Here is a 20,286-nt window from a genome sequence, read left to right as displayed (position 1 = left end):
CAAATGTACTGATTTCATTTTATGCAATAAAGATAATTTTCTGTCTTTAAAAAATTTATCACCAGAGGAATCTGACGAGGGGGAAGTTATGCCGACTAACTTTCCCCACGTTTCAGACCCTTTGACTCCCGCTTAAGGGACTCACGCTCAAATGGCGCCAAATACATCTAGGACGCCCATAGCGTTTACTTTACAAGACATGGCGGCAGTCATGGATAATACACTGTCAGCGGTATTAGCCAGACTACCTGAACTTAGAGGTAAGCGAGATAGCTCTGGGGTGAGACAAAATGCAGAGCATACTGACGCTTTAAGAACCATGTCTGATACTGCCTCACAATATGCAGAAGCTGAGGAAAGAGAGCTTCATTCAGTGGGTGATGTTAATGACTCAGGAAAGATACCTGATTCTAATATTTCTACATTTAAATTTAAGCTTGAACACCTCCGCGTGTTGCTTAGGGAGGTTTTAGCTGCTCTGAATGACTGTGATACCATTGCAGTGCCAGAGAAATTGTGTAGACTGGATAAATACTTTGCAGTGCCGGTGTGTACTGATGTTTTTCCAAATACCTAAAAGGTTTACAGAAATTATTAATAAGGAATGGGATAGACCAGGTGTGCCGTTCTCTTCCCCTCCTATTTTTAGAAAAATGTTTCCAATAGACGCCACCACACGGGACTTATGGCAGACAGTCCCTAAGGTGGAGGGAGCAGTTTCTACTCTAGTAAAGCATACTACTATCCCTGTCGAGGACAGTTGTGCTTTTTTTTTTTTTTTTTTTTTTTTAGATCCAATGGATAAAAAATTAGAGGTTACCTTAAGAAAATATTTATTCAACAAGGTTTTATCCTACAGCCCCTTGCATGCATTGCCCCTGTCACTGCTGCTGCAACGTACTGGTTTGAGTCTCTGGAAGAGGCTTTACAGGTAGCGACTCCATTGGATGACATACTAGGCAAACTTAGAGCACTTAAGCTAGCCAATTCTTTTATTCTGATGCCATTGTTCATTTGACTAAACTAACGGCTAAGAATTCTGGTTTTGCTATACAGGCGCGCAGAGCGCTATGGCTTAGATCATGGTCAGCTGACGTGACTTCAAAATCTATGCTACTTAACATTCCCTTCAAGGGGCAGACCCTATTCGGGCCTGGTTGAAGGAGATTATTGCTGATATCACTGGAGGAAAAGGTCATGCCCTTCCTCAGGACAGGTCCAAATCTAGGGCCAAACAGTCTAATTTTGGTGCCTTTCAAAACTTCAAGGCAGGTGCGGCATCAACTTCCTCTAATAATAAACAAGAGGGAACTTTTGCTCAATCCAAGACGGTCTGGAGACCAAACCTGACCTGGAAAAAAGGTAAGCAGGTAAAAAAGCCTGCTGCTGCCTCTAAGACAGCATGAAGGAACGGCCCCCTATCCGGGAACGGATCTAGTAGGGGGCAGACTTTCACTCTTTGCCCAGGCGTGGGCAAGAGATGTTCAGGATCCCTGGGCGTTGGAAATTATATCCCAGGGATATCTTCTGGACTTCAAAGCTTCCCCCCCAAAAGGGAGATTTCACCTTTCACAATTATCTGCACACCAGATAAAGAGAGAGGCATTCTTACACTGTGTACGAGACCTCCTAGTTATGGGAGTGATCCATCCAGTTCCAAAGGAGGAACAGGGACAGGGTTTTTACTCAAATCTGTTTGTGGTTCCCAAAAAAGAGGGAACCTTCAGACCAATTTTGGATCTAAAGATCTTAAACAAATTCCTCAAAGTTCCGTCGTTCAAGATGGAAACTATTCGTACCATCCTACCACTGATCCAGGAGGGTCAATATATGACTACAGTGGATCTAAAGGATGCTTATCTTCACATTCCGATACACAAAGATCATCATCGGTTTCTCAGGTTTGCCTTTCAAGACAGGCATTACCAGTTGTAGCTCTTCCCTTGGGATTAGCTACAGCCCCAAGAATCTTTACAAAGGTTCTAGGGTCGCTTATAGCGGTCCTAAGGCCGCGGGGCATAGCAGTAGCCCCTTATTTAGACGACATCCTGATACAGGTGTCAAACTTCCAAATTGCCAAGTCTCATACGGACGTAGTACTGGCATTTCTGTGGTCGCATGGGTGGAAAGTGAACGAGGAAAAGAGTTCTCTATCCCCACTCACAAGAGTTTCCTTTCTAGGGACTCTGATAGATTCTGTAGAAATGAAAATTCACCTGACGGAGTCCAGGTTATCAAAGCTTCTAAATTCCTGCCGGGTTCTTCATTCCATTCCGCGCCCTTCGGTGGTTCAGTGTATGGAAGTAATCGGCTTAATGGTAGCGGCAATGGACATAGTGCCGTTTGGCACGCTTACATCTCAGACCGCTGCAACTATGCTTGCTCAGTCAGTGGAACGGGGATTACACAGATTTGTCCCCTCAACTGAATCTGGACCAAGAGACCAGGGATTCTCTTCTCTGGTGGCTATCTCGGGTCCATCTGTCCAAAGGTATGACCTTTCGCAGGCCAGATTGGACAATTGTTACGACAGATGCCAGCCTTCTAGGTTGGGGTGCAGTCTGGAACTCCCTGAAGGCTCAGGGATCGTGGACTCAGGAGGAGCCTCTCCTTCCATTAAATATTCTGGAACTAAGAGCGATATTCAAGGCTCTTCAGGCTTGGCCTCAGTTAGCAACTCTGAGGTACATTAGATTTCAGTCAGACAACATCACGACTGTAGCTTACATCAACCATCAAGGGGGAACGAGAAGTTCCCTAGAGATGTTAGAAGTTTCAAAAATAATTCGCTGGGCAGAGATTCACTCCTGCCACCTATCAGCTATCCATATCCCAGGTGTAGAGCACTGGGAGGCGGATTTTCTAAGTCGTCAGACTTTTCATCCGGGAGAGTGGGAACTCCATCCGGAGGTATTTGCACAACTGATTCATCATTGGGGCAAACCAGAACTGGATCTCATGGCGTCTCGCCAGAACGCCAAGCTTCCGTGTTACGCATCCAGGTCCAGGGATCCCAAGGCGACACTGATAGATGCTCTAGCAGCGCCCTGGTCTTTCAACCTGGCTTATGTGTTTCCACCGTTTCCTCTGCTCCCTCGACTGATTGCCAAGATCAAGCCGGAGAGAGCATCGGTGATTCTGATAGCACCTGCGTGGCCACGCAGGACCTGGTATGCAGATCTAGTGGACATGTCATCCTTTCCACCATGGTCTCTGCCTCTGAAACAGGACCTTCTACTTCAGGGTCCTTTCAACCATCCAAATCTAATTTCTCTGAGGCTGACTGCCTGGAGATTGAACACTTGATTTTATCAAAGCGTGGCTTCTCCGAGTCAGTTATTGATACCTTAAGACAGGCACGAAAGCCTGTCACCAGGAAAATTTACCATAAGGTATGGCGTAGATATCTTTATTGGTGTGAATCCAAGGGTTACTCATGGAGTAAGGTCAGGATTGCTAGGATATTATCTTTTCTCCAAGAAGGTTTGGAAAAAGGATTGTCAGCTAGTTAAGCGTCTGGCAGATGTTCCATACGTTCAGGGATTTTGTCAGGCTTTAGTTAGAATCAAGCCTGTGTTTAAACCTGTTGCTCCACCATGGAGCTTAAACTTGGTTCTTAAGGTTCTTCAAGGAGTTCCGTTTGAACCTCTTCATTCCATAGATATCAAGCTTTTATCTTGGAAAGTTCTTTTTTTGGTAGCTATTTCCTCGGCTCGTAGAGTCTCTGAGCTATCTGCCTTACAATGTGATTCTCCTTATCTGATTTTTCATACGGATAAGGTAGTCCTGCGTACCAAACCTGGGTTCTTACCTAAGGTGGTATCTAACAAGAATATTAATCAAGAGATTGTTGTTCCATCCTTGAGTTACACAATCTGGACGTGGTCCGTGCTTTAAAGTTTTACTTACAAGCTACTAAAGATTTTCGTCAAACATCTGCTTTGTTTGTTGTCTACTCTGGACAGAGGAGAGGTCAAAAGGCTTCGGCAACCTCTTTTTCTTTTTGACTAAGAAGCTTAATCCGCTTAGCCTATGAGACTGCTGGACAGCAGCCTCCTGAAAGGATTACAGCTCATTCCACTAGAGCTGTGGCTTCCACTTGGGCCTTTAAAAATGAGGCTTCTTTTGATCAGATTTGCAAGGCGACGACTTGGTCTTCGCTTCATATTTTTTCAAAATTTTACAAATTTGATACTTTTGCTTCTTCGGAGGCTATATTTGGGAGAAAGGTTTTACGGGCAGTGGTTCCTTCCATTTAAGTTCTTGCCTTGTCCCTCCCTTCATCCGTGTACTTTAGCTTTGGTATTGGTATCCCACAAGTAATGGATGATCCGTGGACTGGATACACCTTACAAGAGAAAACACAATTTATGCTTACCTGATAAATTTATTTCTCTTGTGGTGTATCCAGTCCACGGCCCGCCCTGTCATTTTAAGGCAGGTAATTTTTAAATTTAAACTACAGTAACCACTGCACCCTATGGTTCCTCCTTTCTCGGCTTGTTTTCGGTCGAATGACTGGCTATGACAGTTAGGGGAGGAGCTATATTACAGCTCTGCTGTGGGTGTCCTCTTGCAACTTCCTGTTGGGAATGAGAATATCCCACAAGTAATGGATGATCCGTGGACTGGATACACCACAAGAGAAATAAATTTATCAGGTAAGCATAAATTGTGTTTTTGTCTTCCCCTCCTGGAACATCCACTCTGTTACACATTTTTGTATAATCTGCAAACAGACATACTTTCCCCTGTAGTCCTTTGCTGATATCACAGATAAATATGTTAAACAAAACAGGCCCCAGAACTGACCCCTGAGGGTCAGCTGCCAGTACCCAAGATGGTGGCAAATAGGTAGAGGGGGGAGGGTTATAGAGCTGTTTGGGGGATCAGGGAGGTTGGGGGCTAAGGGGGGATCCTACACTGCAGAATATATATTAAAAAATGTTTTAAAATAAAGCCTTTTATTTTAGTACTGGCAGACTTTCTGCCAATACTTAAGATGGGGGTGACAATTGTGGGGTGGGGAGGAAGAGCTGTTTGAGAGGGATCAGGGGGTGGGATGTGTCAGGTGGGAGGCTGATCTCTACACTAAAGCTAAAATGAACCCTACAAGTTACCTAATTAACCCCTTCACTGCTGGGCAAAATACAAGTGTGGTGCGCAGTGGCATTTAGCGGCCTTCTAATTACCCGAAAGCAATGCCATATATGTCTATTATTTCTGAACAAAAGGGATCACAGAGAAGCATTTATAACCATGTGTGCCATAATTGCATAAACTGTTTGTAAATAATTTTAGTGAGAACCTAAAGTTTGTGAAAAAGTAAAATATGTTTTTTATTTGGTCGCATTTTGCAATTAAATGGTGGCATGAAATATAATAAAATGGGCCTAGATCAATACTTTGGGTTGTCTACTAAAAAAATATATATATACATGTGGGGCTCCATTACATATGCGGCGTCGCCTGCAAAAGCTTGCGCTGACGGTTTTTACATAATTTTGGTATTACATATACGGTGTAGCATACAAGTTACGCGCGTATATTTCACCCGTCTGACGTATTTTTTTCTCCCATAGATTAACATAGAACAGCCGTGCAATTTGATATCCAATATACAGTGTAAAGACTTGTACACTCTACTCCATTCTCATCTTGCAACACATTGCAGGCGCAGCAACCCTTGCACTGACTAAAAAAAGCAACGTAACTCCCTGGAAGCCTTAACAAACACATACATTTAAGCAGCATCTCAAATAGTTAAAGGGGCAGTATAATATGAGTTTTTAAGCTTTATTTGTGTATTTGAAATAGCTGATTTTGTATTTTGAAGCCACAACCTAATCAAATGCATGTAGCTTGTAGGTATAATCATATCTCATTACTTTTTTTTTTTTATATATAAAGTTTTTATTGAACAGGTTCATAAAACATGACATAAGATACACAGTACAAAGTATAATAGTGTGCTATTAAATTCCATCTGATTGCTATTACAGGTTATGAACATGCAGCTTCTGCTGTGTATCCGTAAGGACAAGAAAAAAGAGAAAAGAAAATCTATTATATATAAACCGCATAGGCCTCTAAATAGGCCAACTTTAGCATCTTGTCCAGTTATATTTGAGGGAACCTTTTTCAAAATAATTAAATAAGAAAAAAAAGAAAGAAGGGGAGGAAGGGGAAAAAAAGGGGAAGAAGAAAAAAGAAAAAAGAAAGAAGAGAAAAGGAAGAGGATAACCGTAGTGATGTAGAAGGGGTGAAGCAGTAGAGGGGAGAGAAAGAGGAGAAACATAGGAGGAAGTATAAGAAGAAGAGGGGAAATCCAGAAGAGTGGGTAATGAAGTAATCTCTCCAATATCACCTGTCCCATAGCATAATGTAACATCATTGGTCAGAAGCTCGAGTAAGGTCGAAATTATGTTGGTACCTGCAGTGATTCCCAATAAAGTTTTATATTTAAAAACATGTCATGTCTATTTCGTTTAAGATAAGAGTATTCTTCCAAAAGAATAAGTTCTTGTGTTCTAGCTGCCCACTCCGTAATTGTTGGGACATTTTGGGATTTCCATTTTCTGGCAATTAGGGATTTTGCTCCATTTACGCAAATTTGAAGTAGGGAAAGTCTAAGTTTACAGGAGATCCTAGGCCTAGCGTTAAACAGTATGATCATTGGGTTAAAATTAAATGTAGTACCTAGTAACGGGTGTAATATCTTTTCTAAGGAGTCCCAAAAGGTCCGCAGGCTAGGGCACGACCACCATATGTGCGATAAAGTTCCCTCACCCCCACACCCCCTCCAGCACAGAGAAGAAACCTCAGGGTATATCATTTTCAGTCTGACTGGTGTCATATACCACCTTGAAAGGATTTTATAGTTCATTTCGAGGATCTGGGAAGAAGACGACGTTTTGCCAGTAAATTCAAACAATTTATACCAGTAATCCGGTGTAATGTCTTGGTGCAATTCTTCCTGCCAGGATTGAGTGTATGTCGGTAATGTTCTATGTACACAATGGTCTATAATTCGCCTCGACATAGCAAGAGTTCCTCTTGAGGTAATGGCAGCTCTGCAAAGCGTTTCAAATGGGGTGAGAGAGCGTGTAAGCTGAGAGCTATGTGGGGAAACTCGCAACAGATTTTGCAATTGGGAGTATTTCAACCAGTTAGTAAATGTACCTTCCAGAACTTCAGATAAGTCTTGTCTCGGCCTAAGTTTCCCCTGGGAAAGAAAATCCACCAGTGGAGATGAAAACCCCAACTCTTTATAGTGTATGTCCCCCGTTGAGAGATGGATGCCTAATAGTAATTCAGTGTTTTGGAAAATTGGTGTCATGGGCGAGTGGGGTGTGGATATGCCTTTTATATGGGTAATTATTGTATCCCAGGTACGAAAGATGTGTCTATACAGAGGGGATGATCTAGCTCTAGTTGGGCGATATTTATCCTGCAGCCAGCAAATTGGGCCTACTTTGGGAGTTTTCAGGATATGCGTGTCTAGGGGGATCCATGCCTTGTCTTGAGAGCTATTGTGCCAATTTAGTATACGTTGTAGTACGTTAGCCTGATAATATCGGAGTATATGGGGAGTACCCAACCCACCATCTCTCCTAGATCTATATAAATTTTGCCTAGCCACTCTCGGTTTTTGTCCTCCCCATATAAAATCGTTGAGGATAGATTGGAGCTGTTGGAGATAGGTATTGGGGAGATGGATAGGGATAGTCTGCAATAAATAAAGTATTCGAGGCAACAATGACATTTTCGTGATTTGGTTTCTGCCCCACCAAGAGAAATATTTATTTCGCCAAGATTGGCAGTCCCTCGATATTTCTTGTAAGAGCGGTGTGTAATTGGATTTAAATAGGGATGTCAGTCGTGGTGTAACGTTAATACCTAAATATCTGATGTGATCACTGTTTAGTTGATATGGACAGACCTGTGCCAGATTTGAGAACTTATGGGCGTTCATTGTAATATTTAGAATGTTAGATTTCTGGTTATTAATCAGGAAGTGGGAGAGGCTCCCAAAACGGCGAAATTCGGTCAATACGGCCGGTAGAGATATACTAGGATTAGATAAGGACAACAGTATGTCATCAGCATATAAGCTTATTTTATAATTGTTGGGGCCTACGGCTATCCCAGTGATGTTAGTATTTAGCCTAATGTGGGATGCTAGGGGTTCCATTGCAATGGCAAATAATAGCGGGGACAGTGGGCACCCCTGCCGCGTACCATTATTTATTTGAAAAGACTCTGACAAAATGCTATTTACCCTGATTCTAGCTGTGGGATTACTATATAGACTGAATATCCTGTTAATCAATTTATCTCCAAACCCATATCCAGTCAACACCGAGCGAAGGTATACCCAGTTCATCCTATCAAACGCTTTTTCCGCGTCGGTTGAGGCCAGGACCATCTCAATATTAGAGGTTGTAGCAAAATCGATCAAATGGAGCGTCCTAATTGTATTATCCCTGGCCTCCCGACGCGGAATAAAGCCCGCCTGGTCTGTGTGGATAATATGAGGCAACAACGTACTAAGTCTAGTTGCCAATATCTTGGCATATATTTTAGCGTCCGTATTTATGAGGGATATAGGCCTGTAGCTGCCTGGTTCAAGTGGAGACTTCCCTGTTTTATGAATTAATGTAATGTGGGCCGATAAAAAATCTGTGGAAAAAGATCCGTTTTCGTCTATTGAATTAAATAGTCTAAGCAGGTGTGGCAGTAATATATTTTTAAATGTTTTGTAATACAAGTTGGAAAAACCGTCGGGTCCCGGGCTTTTTTGCGTTGGGAGAGATTCAATGGCCTTTATGATTTCCAAAGGGGCAATGGGTTCATCTAAGCTTGCGGCCTCCTCCTTCGAAATCTTAATTAAGTCAGCCTCCCTAACATATGTATTCATATCGCTAGTCTCTTCGGGGGAGTCTATTGGTGGTAAATTATATAGTTTACTGTAGTAGTCATGAAATGTTGAGGCAATTGACTTACTATCTTGTATCTCCTCACGATCTACGTTATATAGTTTTTGGACATAGGAGTTAAGCGTTCTTTGGCGTAAAGCTCTGGCTAATAGCCTTCCGGCTTTGTTTCCTTCTGAGAAATATAATCTCTTTAGATAAAAGGCTTGTCTTTGGGCCTCTTTTTGTAACTGGGTATTAAACTTATTTCTTGCAAGGGCAAGGTCTCGATTTATGATGGGATCTAAAGGGTGCTGGAAATGGGCGTGCTCAAGGGTCGATAATTGGTGTTCAAGCGTGCTATAGTCTGACTTCCTACGCTTAGTAAGAAATGCTTTGTGTTTGAGAAAAATGCCCCTTATTACCGCCTTGTGTGCATCCCATAGGGTACTGGGAGTAATAGAATCAGTCATGTTTATTCTAAAATACTCATTCAGGGCTTTAGAGATTTGTTCTGTAAATACTGGATCTTTTAAAAGTGTTTCATCCAGTCTCCAGATGTATTGGGAGAGTGGAGCCGAGGGCCAAACAACGGTGAGCGTGACCATAGAATGGTCCGACCAGGGAGTTAGGGAAATAGTGGTGGAGTCTATAATGTGTACGCTAAGTTGGTTTACTAAAATGTAATCTATTCTAGACCAGGACCTATTCGGGTGCGAGTAAAATGTGAACTCTTTCTTCTGGGGATGTTGCAACCTCCACACGTCTACTAGGGAGTGGGCTGATAAATTGGTATTAATGCTTTGTAATGTGGATATGGGGATCCCACTCCGTCCGTGAGAGCAGTCGAGCAAAGGTGACAGAGCTACATTAAAGTCGCCTGCGTAGATAACAGTTCCCCTAGTAGTAGGCAAGTATCTGTCCAAGGTCTGCCTAAAAAACTTAGCTTGTGCTCTATTGGGGGCATACACATTCACCAGTGTAACCGGTTGATTATATAGAGTTCCCTGTAAGATAAGAAGTCTACCCTCTTTATCCTGTTGTTTGGCAGTTAGTTGAAACGGTAATCTCCTATTAAAGAGAATGCCTACTCCATTTGTTTTACTGTCGTTATGAGAGAAATAGCCAAGAGGGTATGTGCTGGAGGAGAGTGCGGGAGCCCCCTCGCGACTAAAGTGTGTCTCCTGAATAAAGATAATGTCGCCCCCCAGCCTGCGAAACCAATTCAGGGCTACTGATCTTTTTGTTGGAGAATTAAGGCCTTTGACGTTTTGGGAAAAAATTTTTAGTTTAGGGAGGGACATAATAATCTAAGGGTCTGAGCAGCATAGAGGGGCTAGAACTTACTGGAATTAAAGGGTGTACCTGCATGTCTATAGATTCCCATCTCTGGGATGAGGGGTACTTACTGTGTAACCGAGCTTCTGGTGGCCAAAAATGATGTGCATGAATGGTACATATAATGCAACAGATAATACAGAGATTGGTATGTCGAAAGATCCTCTGGGGGTAGAGAAAAAGGTGATTAATGAGAGAAAGAGAGGGAAGAAGAGGGAGAAAAAGTAAATAAATAACAAAAAACAAAGACATTACAGTAAAATACAAACCTAACCTACCTACAGCAATTGAAAAATGGCTCAAGAACATTGAGCTATAGGTCAGGGCTAATACTATTCTGTTCTAAATGCAAACATATAGGAGAACATAACATTCTTAACTAATATAATCTCCATCCTCTTAAATCTTACTGCCACCTAACAGTGCAGAGCTAAAATTAAAAGTGTAAGATAACTAAACTAAACAATGTAAAAATAAAAGTAAAACTGCAATAAACATCACTTTGTGGTCAACTAGTAATGCTAGATGGAGACGGCTAGAGGGTATTGGGTCATCATACCACCTTAGCAAAAAAAAAAAAAAAAAAGAAAAAAAAAAGGTATTTTCTGGCTTATAAGGCTGTGTCCATCTATTCTAAAGTACTATTACCACATAGTCGTCCACATATAGGAAATACTGTTCATAGGTGGGTCGCCCCCTGGGGAGCATCAAGATGAGGTAGAAAAGGAAACACCTTTCTAGGAGTAAAGTGGTGGAAAAAGTTCAGATAAATACTAAAGGACCTCAGGTAGGTGTTTGTTGAGCATCATCTTGGCCTGAGAAGGGGGTAGCAACAGTCTTGTCTTTTCTCGATCTTTTCCGGTTGACTGTGGTCCAGCCCAATCTTTGGGGTCTGGGGGTATGGGTGTCTTGTTGATCCTGATCAGGCTTGGATTCATTAAGTTTGGGAAGGGTAGGTAGAGGTATGTTCAATTGTTTACAGAAAGGTTCAATATCTTCCAGCGATCTATAGGTGAATGTCTGTGAACCCCGAATCACCCTAAGGCAAAACGGGAAACCCCATCTATAAGGTATCTTCAGTGTTTGTAGATGTTGTGTTAAGTACCTGGCCTCTCTCCTTTTACCAAGTGTGATAGGGCTTACATCTGCGTATACCTGTAGATGACTATCTTCAAAGCAAATATTCTGTTTTTTCCGAGCTGCAGTGAGGACCAGTTCCTTGTCTTTGAAGAGTTGAAATTTTAAAATCACATCTCTTGGCGGATCCGTAGGTTTCGGGGGTGGTCTGAGTGCCCTGTGGGCCCTATCTAGTGGGATAGAAGGTAATTCAGATTCATCAGTAATATGCTGAAAGATTTTTTGCAGGTAATCCTCAAGTTGAGGGGGGAGGATAGTCTCTGGGATACCCCTAATCCTAAGGTTTTGACGTCGCCCCCTATTGTCCAGATCTTCTACATGGGTTTGGAGGTTGTCTATAGTGACACTCTGTTGGTACGCCTGTCTGGAAAGTAATTCAAGCTCTGAGTTGATGTGGTCAGATCCTTCCTCCAAGTATTCCATTCTATCCCCTAGATCATTAATGTCCTTCCTGACCTCTTTAAGGCCATCCTTGATGAGTTGACTGACCTGTGATAGCAGTGCAGCAAAGTCATCTTTGGTGGGTAAAAAATTTAAATCTGCCCTTGTGAGTGGTCTGGTGTTCCTAGAGGACGTTTGAGATTGTATTGATTCATCAGAGTCACTCATGTTATCTTGCATTTCAGCTGCCGGCCCAGGGGTGGCTTCTAAGGGCTTAAAAAATTCTTTTAGCATAGATGGGTTTTGCATGTTTTTTAGGCTCTTACTGCCTTTAGGTGCTTTTTTCTGTCCTTTAACAGACATCTTGCAGCGTCTGGAGTAGGTGTTAAAGGTCTATTAACTCAGATTGGACTCTCTCTTATTCTCTAGACCAGATGTAGACAGAGGTTTAAGAAACCACAGTTTGATTAAATATTGGCGTGATCACCCACCATTAGGTTATATTTAGAAATTTCTTAGTCGGGTTCCCCGCTATCAGTGTACATGGCAGAGACTCGTGGCGTTAAATCACAATATGTGCTGTTCTTGGCCTGTTAGTATGTGATGCGGCATAATTACTTAGCGTGTAGCATATTCAGAAAAGTGATCTAGCTCGCTCATGGCTTATTCTCAGCTTGTCCCAAAATATCATGCCTCAGCTCTCAGTGGCTGGCCAAGTTCATAGTGTGCAACAGTGATGATGAGGCCTTGCTGTAATGTGGGACATCGGGGAGGGCAGGCCCTAATGGCGCACTACTCACTGTCTCCGACGGCGGTTCTCCTACTTGTGCTGGGCCGGTTCAGGTCCGGAACATCTTTCCCGATCTGCTCCAGGGAGGTATAGCGGCGGGTATGAGTTGCGATGTGTCGCCTCACAGCCTGCAAAACAGGCCTCCGTAGTGTCCAGATATGGCGGCGGTTAACCTCCGATATGTTGTGGTGCGGTGCTGCTTTTCAATGCTGGATAAAGCACCAGGGCACTGTTGAATAGCTGACCTGTAGGTCGATGTGGAGATAGATCAGCTTTTTATGCTCCTAAATAGGCTTTTTAGCCCTGACAGACACGGAGCTCACTCATGTGCGTCCTCCATGATGAGCTGCTAGCTCCCCATATCTCATTACTTTATTACATTGTGTTCATATACTTGCGTATTTACTTTATATTTATTTTTAAAACAGTCACCAAGACTTGGAGAGAACAATGGGCAATCATAATTATCTCTTTAGAACCCATTGGGAGTGTAATTTATTCTATTGTTAACACAGCTTGGCATTGATGCTACAATATATATTGGGACAGTCAAGTCCAAAGAAAATCTTTTTGTTTCAAATAGGGCATGTTATTTCAAACAACTTTCTAGTTTAATTCTAACACCAATTTTGCTTTGTTCTCTTGGTATTCTTAGTTGAAAGATAAACCTAGGATGGCTCATATGATAATTTCTAAGACCTTGAAGGCCACCTATTTGCAATTGTGTCAAACAAATCACAATCTCTCACCTGCAGCCTTAAAACGCCTGATAATGCCCACCCTATCAGTAACATCACTACTATATATACCCATGTGTCAATTTATATTGGATGTGAGATACATTGATTTACATCTTAGAAGTGAATATTACTATATGTACCCTTCATAAACAGCTATTGTGGATGTGAGTTATAGTACAAGAATATGTCATAAACATGATAACATTACCTGTTTTTATTGCCATTTCACACAGGTCATATTATATGTTATAACAATATTAGTGTAATAAAACACACCTCACATGGATGTGGATGACAATTATATGGTAAATAACAGAAGACAAGGTTTATGGTGAACTATAACAATATTTATTTATTTTTTGGCTTCTTGGATGAGGGAGCTGAGGTGCCTGTAGTGGATTTCCTTGTTCTCCTAGTTTTAAAAGATTCTGGTGTTTCTGCTGGTGTGCTGGCCACAGATGATAGGCTGGAGGCAGTGTCCTGCTGGTGTGTAAAGTGCTCAACCAACACACCAAGAGTTGATTTTGTTCTCTCCATCTATTGTCCATCTGCATCTGCATATCAGACAGAATTTGCATAATCTGTGACTGGTTCTGAACACTTGCACTTAAAGATGCTGCCATGTCCCTCTGCAGCTCTATGCTACGCTGTTGTATCCTCTCTTGCCTCCTGAAGAACCTCTCTTGGCCTCTTTGTATGCTCTCAGTGCTTGTTATGAGCCTCCTCTGGAGTGCAATGTATTCCTCACCCAGGGGAGAATACAATGCATACACAGGCTCTTGAGCAACAGGGCTTCTAGTTGCTTGTGGGGTAGGTTCAGCTGCATCTGCTTGTGCTTGTTGGGCAGGTTCAGCTGCATCTGCTTGTGGGGCAGGTTCAGCTGCATCTACTGTTGCTCATGGGGCAGGTTCAGCTGCATCTACTGGTGCTCGTGGGGCAGGAACAGCTGCATCTACTGGTGCTTGAGGTGCAGCTGTAGTTTCGTATATATTTACATCTGCAGATGGTGGAACTCATCCAATGGATGAGGATGGGGGAGGTCGTCCCATGGATGAGGATGGTGGAGGTCGTCCCATGGATGAGGATGGGGGAGGTCGTCCAATGGATGAGGATGGGGGAGGTCGTCCCATGGATGAGGATGGGGGAGCTCTCATGGTTGATTGATAGTCTCACTGATGACCAGTGTGTGACCAATCATCCTCTCCAATTGGCACTTCTTGTGACATAGTCTGTGGTAAAATCCATGACTAACATGAGATTGTGTTGTAGGGGGGTACATACATGGACCCTTTGTGGCTGTCTTGGCTCCCCCTCAAAGCCAAAGGAAGGATATTCCTCTGGCCAGGAATCTTGCCAAGGGTCATATGTCAAGGCGGTGGCATCACTCCCAGGTCCTCAACTGAAGCCAACCAACCATGCTCATGCTTGGGAGCATACTGTTCTTGTGGTTGCCTGAAGACTGGTGGTGGTGGTGGTGGCATGAATTTTTTCATCCTCGTGACAGGAGGTTCTGTGGAGGAGTTAAAGGATGAGAGGGATTAGTACAGTCAGATATATGTCCTTATGGGCATACAATTACATGTGGCTTGTGGCCTGTGTTACTCTGAGACATGTTAGTATTGCACTATTCCACCTCATATCATGAATTGCATTGTGTTAAGTAGCAGTAATGTCAAGTAAAATTGTAGATGTTTTGGTTAGTACGCCAAATACCATACTCCTCATCGTGTACATGAATGTGTGATATTAAAGGATATTATATCTCAAATACTAATACTGTTGTGTAGGATGTTACTCACCAGCATGCTGTGCTGTGGTTGCAGCCCCTGATTCATGATCCCCTGGAAGTCCACGGACTGCTGTGATACTCAGGGACCTGTGTATCATCTCCTGCCAGGTATTATACTCTATACCCAGGGATGGACCACCGCCTGTTCCCTTCTGGTGCATAGATTTCTGACCCATCTTTTCTTTGACCCACCTCTTGCAGTCATTCCAGCGCTTTTTCAGGCCCTCAACAGTTCTCCTCTGCGGGGCCACACTGTTGACGACATCCTCTACCACCAACCATGCTGCTTTTCTCTTTTTGGCAGTGCCTTTGCCCTTCTGCTGCCCGAAGAGGGCACTGTAATTGTCCATGATAGCCTGGACAAGGGCAAAATTTTCCGCAAATGAGAAGTTGGGGCATCTTAGCCTCTCATTCTCCATGGCCACTTGGCTTCCTCCCTTTGATGTCACTGGTTTGGGTTCCTCCCTATCCTCTCCCTCCTCCCCCTCCTCCCCCCTTCTGTCCCCATGTGCACCCTCTGTCCCTCTCCTGGATGTGCCTGCTCTTTGGGGCTCTTGGGCATCTTCCCTCCCATCATCCCTTCTGGCTCTCCCTCTCCCCACTCCACTTACTCCCTGACGGGGACCCCACTGCTCCTCCTGTCCTCTCCAATACTCCTCTCCCTGCCACTCCTCTCCCCTCCTCCCCTCCTCCCTACCTCTCCCTGCCATCCTCACACTAAATCACACACTCACACTCCCAGTTCAATCACACACAATCACAACCAAGCACTCAGCCTATCACACTGTAAAACCCAAATAATATATGTGTGAGGTGTATTTGTATATGTATGTATGCAAAATGTGTGCGATATGTAAAAATATGTGTAAGTGTACAAGCTTAATCAAACAACAATGCGACCTATCTCCTCTGTTTGCCCCTCTCTCTCTACTCTCACTAATCCTCCACTCCAGTGTAGTGTGTTGTAGCTCAACGAACAATCCAAACACACTGAAGAAAATAGCGGCTGCGCATGGGTTTATATATGAATTTGAATATAGTAATTACGTGTCACATTTTTATTTGGGTTCCAGGTTCCTAATTTGCATAAAACTACTCTTTATTGACACTTTCCGTGGACACAAGACTGGCGTAAGTTACTTGCGGCGACTAAAATGTGTATTTGCGCACATTTCAGAAGATCGCCAGTTTGTCCTACTTACGCCAGTCTAGCATCTAACGGCGCAGTATATGTAATACCCCGATGTGCGAGGTGAAATTACGGGCGCCGTGGGTTTCAACACTTGCGCCGAAGTCTGTGCCGTATATGTAATGGGGCCGTAAAGCGTTTTTCAGGGATTCCTGAAAGATATCAGTGTTACATTGTAACTATCGCTAATTTTGGGGAAAAAAAGTGGTTTGGAAATAGCAAAGTGCTACTTGTATTTATTGCCCTATAACTTGCAAAAAAAGCAAAGAACATGTAAACATTGGGTATTTCTAAACTCAGGACAAATTTAGAAACTATCTAGCATGGGTGTTTTTTGGTGGTTGTAGATGTGTAACAGATTTTGGGGGATCAAAGTTAGAAAAAGTGTGTTTTTTTTTTTCTTTCTTTTCCTCATATTTTATACTTTTTTATAGTAAATTATAAGATATGATGAAAATAATGGTATCTTTATAAAGTCCATTCAATGGCGAGAAAAATTGTATATAATATGTGTGGGTACAGTAAATGAGTAAGAGGAAAATTACATCTAAACACAAACACCGCAGAAATGTAAAAATAGCCTTGGTCCCAAACGGTAAGAAAATTGAAAAATGTTCTGGTCACTAAGGGGTTTATGGTCCTTTAACCCCTTAATGACCAGACCATTTTTCAATTTTCTTACCCTTAATGACAAAGGCTATTTTTACATTTCTGCTGTGTTTGTGTTTAGCTGTAATTTTCCTCTTACACATTTACTGTACCCACACATATTATATACCGTTTTTCTCGCCATTAAATGGACTTTCTAAAGATACCATTATTTTCATCATATCTTATAATTTCCTATAAAAAAAATATAAAATATCAGGAAAAAATTGAAAAAAACACACTTTTTCTAACTTTGACCCCCAAAATCTGTTACACATCTACAATCACCAAAAAACACCTTTGCTAAATAGTTTCTAAATTTTGTCCTGAGTTTAGAAATACCCAATGTTTACATGTTCTTTGCTTTTTTTGCAATTTATAGGGCCATAAATCCAAGTAGCACTTTGCTATTTCCAAACCCCTTTTTTTCAAAATTAGCGCTAGTTACATTGGAACCCTGATATCTGTCAGGAAAACCTGAATATCCCTTGACATGTATATATTTTTTTTTAGAAGACAACCCAAAGTATTGATCTAGGCCCATTTTGGTATATTTCATGCCACCATTTCACCGACAAATGTCATCAAATAAAAAAAAAAGTTCACTTTTTCACAAATTTTGTCACAAACTTTAGGTTTCCCACTGAAATTATTTACAAACAGCTTCTGCAATTAAGGCACAAATGGTTGTAAATGCTTCTTTGGGATCCCCTTTGTTCAGAAATAGCAGACTTATATGGCTTTGGGGTTGCTTTTTGGTAATTAGAAGGCCGCTAAATGCTGCTGCGCACCACACGTAAATTATGCCCAGCAGTGAAGGGGTTAATTAGGTAGGTTGTAGGGAGCTTGCATGGTTAATTTTAGCTTTAGGGTAGTGTAGTAGACAACCCCAAGTATTGATCTAGGCCCATTTTGATATATTTTATGCCACTATTTCACCGCCAAATGCGAGCAAACAATTAAAAAAAAATTCATTTTTCACAATTTTAGGTTTCTCACTGAAAGTAATTACAGACAGCTTGTGCTATTATGGCACAAATTGTTGTAAAAGCTTCTTTGGGATCCCCTTTGTTCAGAAATAGCAGACATATATGGCTTTGGCATTGCTTTTTGGTAATTAGAAGGCCGCTAAATGCTGCTGCGCACCACACGTAAATTATGCCCAGCAGTGAAGGGGTTAATTAGGTAGGTTGTAGGGAGCTTGCAGGGTGAATTTTAGCTTTAGGGTAGAGATCAGCCTCCCACCTGACACATCCCACCCCCTGATCCCTCCCAAACAGCTCTCTTCCCTCCCCCACCCCACAATTGTCCCCGCCATCTTAAGTACTGGCAGAAAGTCTGCCAGTACTAAATAAAAGGAGTTTTTCTTTTTTTTTAATAATAATAATTATTAATATTTTCTGTAGTGTAGCAGCCCCCCACAATACCCCAACCCCCTCCCAGATCCTTATATATTTATATTTTTAAAATCTTTTTTCCCCCCTCTTCCCTCCTCATTGTGCGCGCGCGCGCCCCCGGCACCCGGCGTGCACATTGCACTTACAGGAACTGGATGCCGGGTAGCGATGGGCCGCCCACCCGCCTCCCTGTTATGCTCCCACCCACCAACGAACCGGCACCATCGCTACCGGTGCAGAGAGGGCCACAGAGTGGCTCTCTCTGCATCGGAGTCTTCTAAAAAGGTATTGCAAGATGCCTCCATATGGAGGCATCACTGCAATACCCTGAGAGCTGCTGGAAGCGATTGCGATCGCTTCCAGCACTCTCTTAGACAACTGACGTACCAGGTACGTCCATTGTCATTAACTGCTTGTTAATGCATGACGTACCTGGTACGTCAGTTGTCATTAAGGGGTTAAAGGGACATGAAACCCAAAAATTTTCTCTCATGATTCAGATAGAGAATACAATTTTAAACAAATTTCCAATTTACTTATATTATTTAATTTGCTTCCTTCTCTTGTAATCCTTTGCTGAAAGGTTTATCTAGGAAAGCCCAGGAGCAGCAAAGAACCTAGGTTCTAGCTGCTGATTGGTGGCTGCATATATATACTGATTGTCATTGGCTCACCCATGTGCTCAGTTACAAACCAGAAGTGCATTGCTGCTCCTTCAACAAATGATACCAAGAGAACAAAGACAAATTGATAATAGGAGTAAATTTAGAAAGTTGCTTAAAATGGCTGCTCTATCTGAATCATGAAAGAAAAAATGTGTGTTTCATATCCCTTTAAGCCCTGAAGGAAGCTAGGTTATGCCTTCTTGTTTTCAGATGGGTGTTAGAGGCAATTGTTTTCTGTGCCTCCCACCTCACAGGCTAACATTAAATGCACACGCCCACTGTTCTGCTTTAGTCTCAAAGAGATCTTCAGAGCTCAGCACCACCTGTCAAGGTCACAATTAATGGGTTCATTTCATGATTCTGATAGAGCATGTGATTTTCTAATTTACTTCTATTATCAAATTTTCTTGGTTCTCTTTGTATCTTTTGTTGAAAAGCAGGCACGTACCTAGGTATCTTTTCAACAAAGAATATCATGGGAACAAAGCAAATTTGATGATGGAAGTAAATTGGAAACTTATTTAAAATTGTATGCTCTGTCTGAATCACAATTGTTTTTTTTGGGGGGGGGGTTTAATATCCCTTTAAAATACAAATATAGGTCAGGATTTGTACTTAAGATTCTTTTAATTATGTGTTTATTATGTGAGATTATTTAAACTAAAGAGCATTTGGCCATTACATTCCCATAGTAAAATGAGCATTCCTTGGTCTAACAAGGTAACTAAACAAAAGTCCTTTTTTATGGGGCTGTCAGAACTTTGTTCATAAATTCTAATAAATGTGCTCTTAGTTACAAGTAACAACCAGCAACATTCTTCCAGTTCAGCGTTTACTATTACAGGTCTGCGCATGCGCTACCTAACTCATCGGATCCCTTTAAGGGGTTCCTCAGAGCTTCAGAATCACGCCCCTGTGTTGTTATATCAGGAGGGTGATAATCATATGATTAGTGGTATTATTAAGCTGAATTCAAATGATACTAAACTTTCATCTTTGTCTAAACAAATCTGGAATGTTAGCGATATTTTAGATGGAGTTTAATATTCATCAGTTGTGTAATGAAGATGCGCTATAACTTTTTAATGTAGATATGAAATTCAAATATCCCACGCTCTGGCCGCCCACTTCAATAGTCATATGTTGGTTGAGGTAACGGTTTGAAACATTCTCCAATCCATGCTCTAGCTACATATAAGTGCTGTATGGCTAGAGCGCTGATTGGAGAACAGTTCAAACCGTTAGCTAACCAAAAATATTACTTGCGAAGTGGGCGGCAGAGGAATTTGAATTTCAG

Source organism: Bombina bombina, chromosome 12 (assembly GCF_027579735.1).
Source record: "Bombina bombina isolate aBomBom1 chromosome 12, aBomBom1.pri, whole genome shotgun sequence".
Classification (NCBI taxonomy): Eukaryota; Metazoa; Chordata; class Amphibia; order Anura; family Bombinatoridae; genus Bombina; species Bombina bombina.
This window is presented reverse-complemented; position numbering follows the sequence as displayed.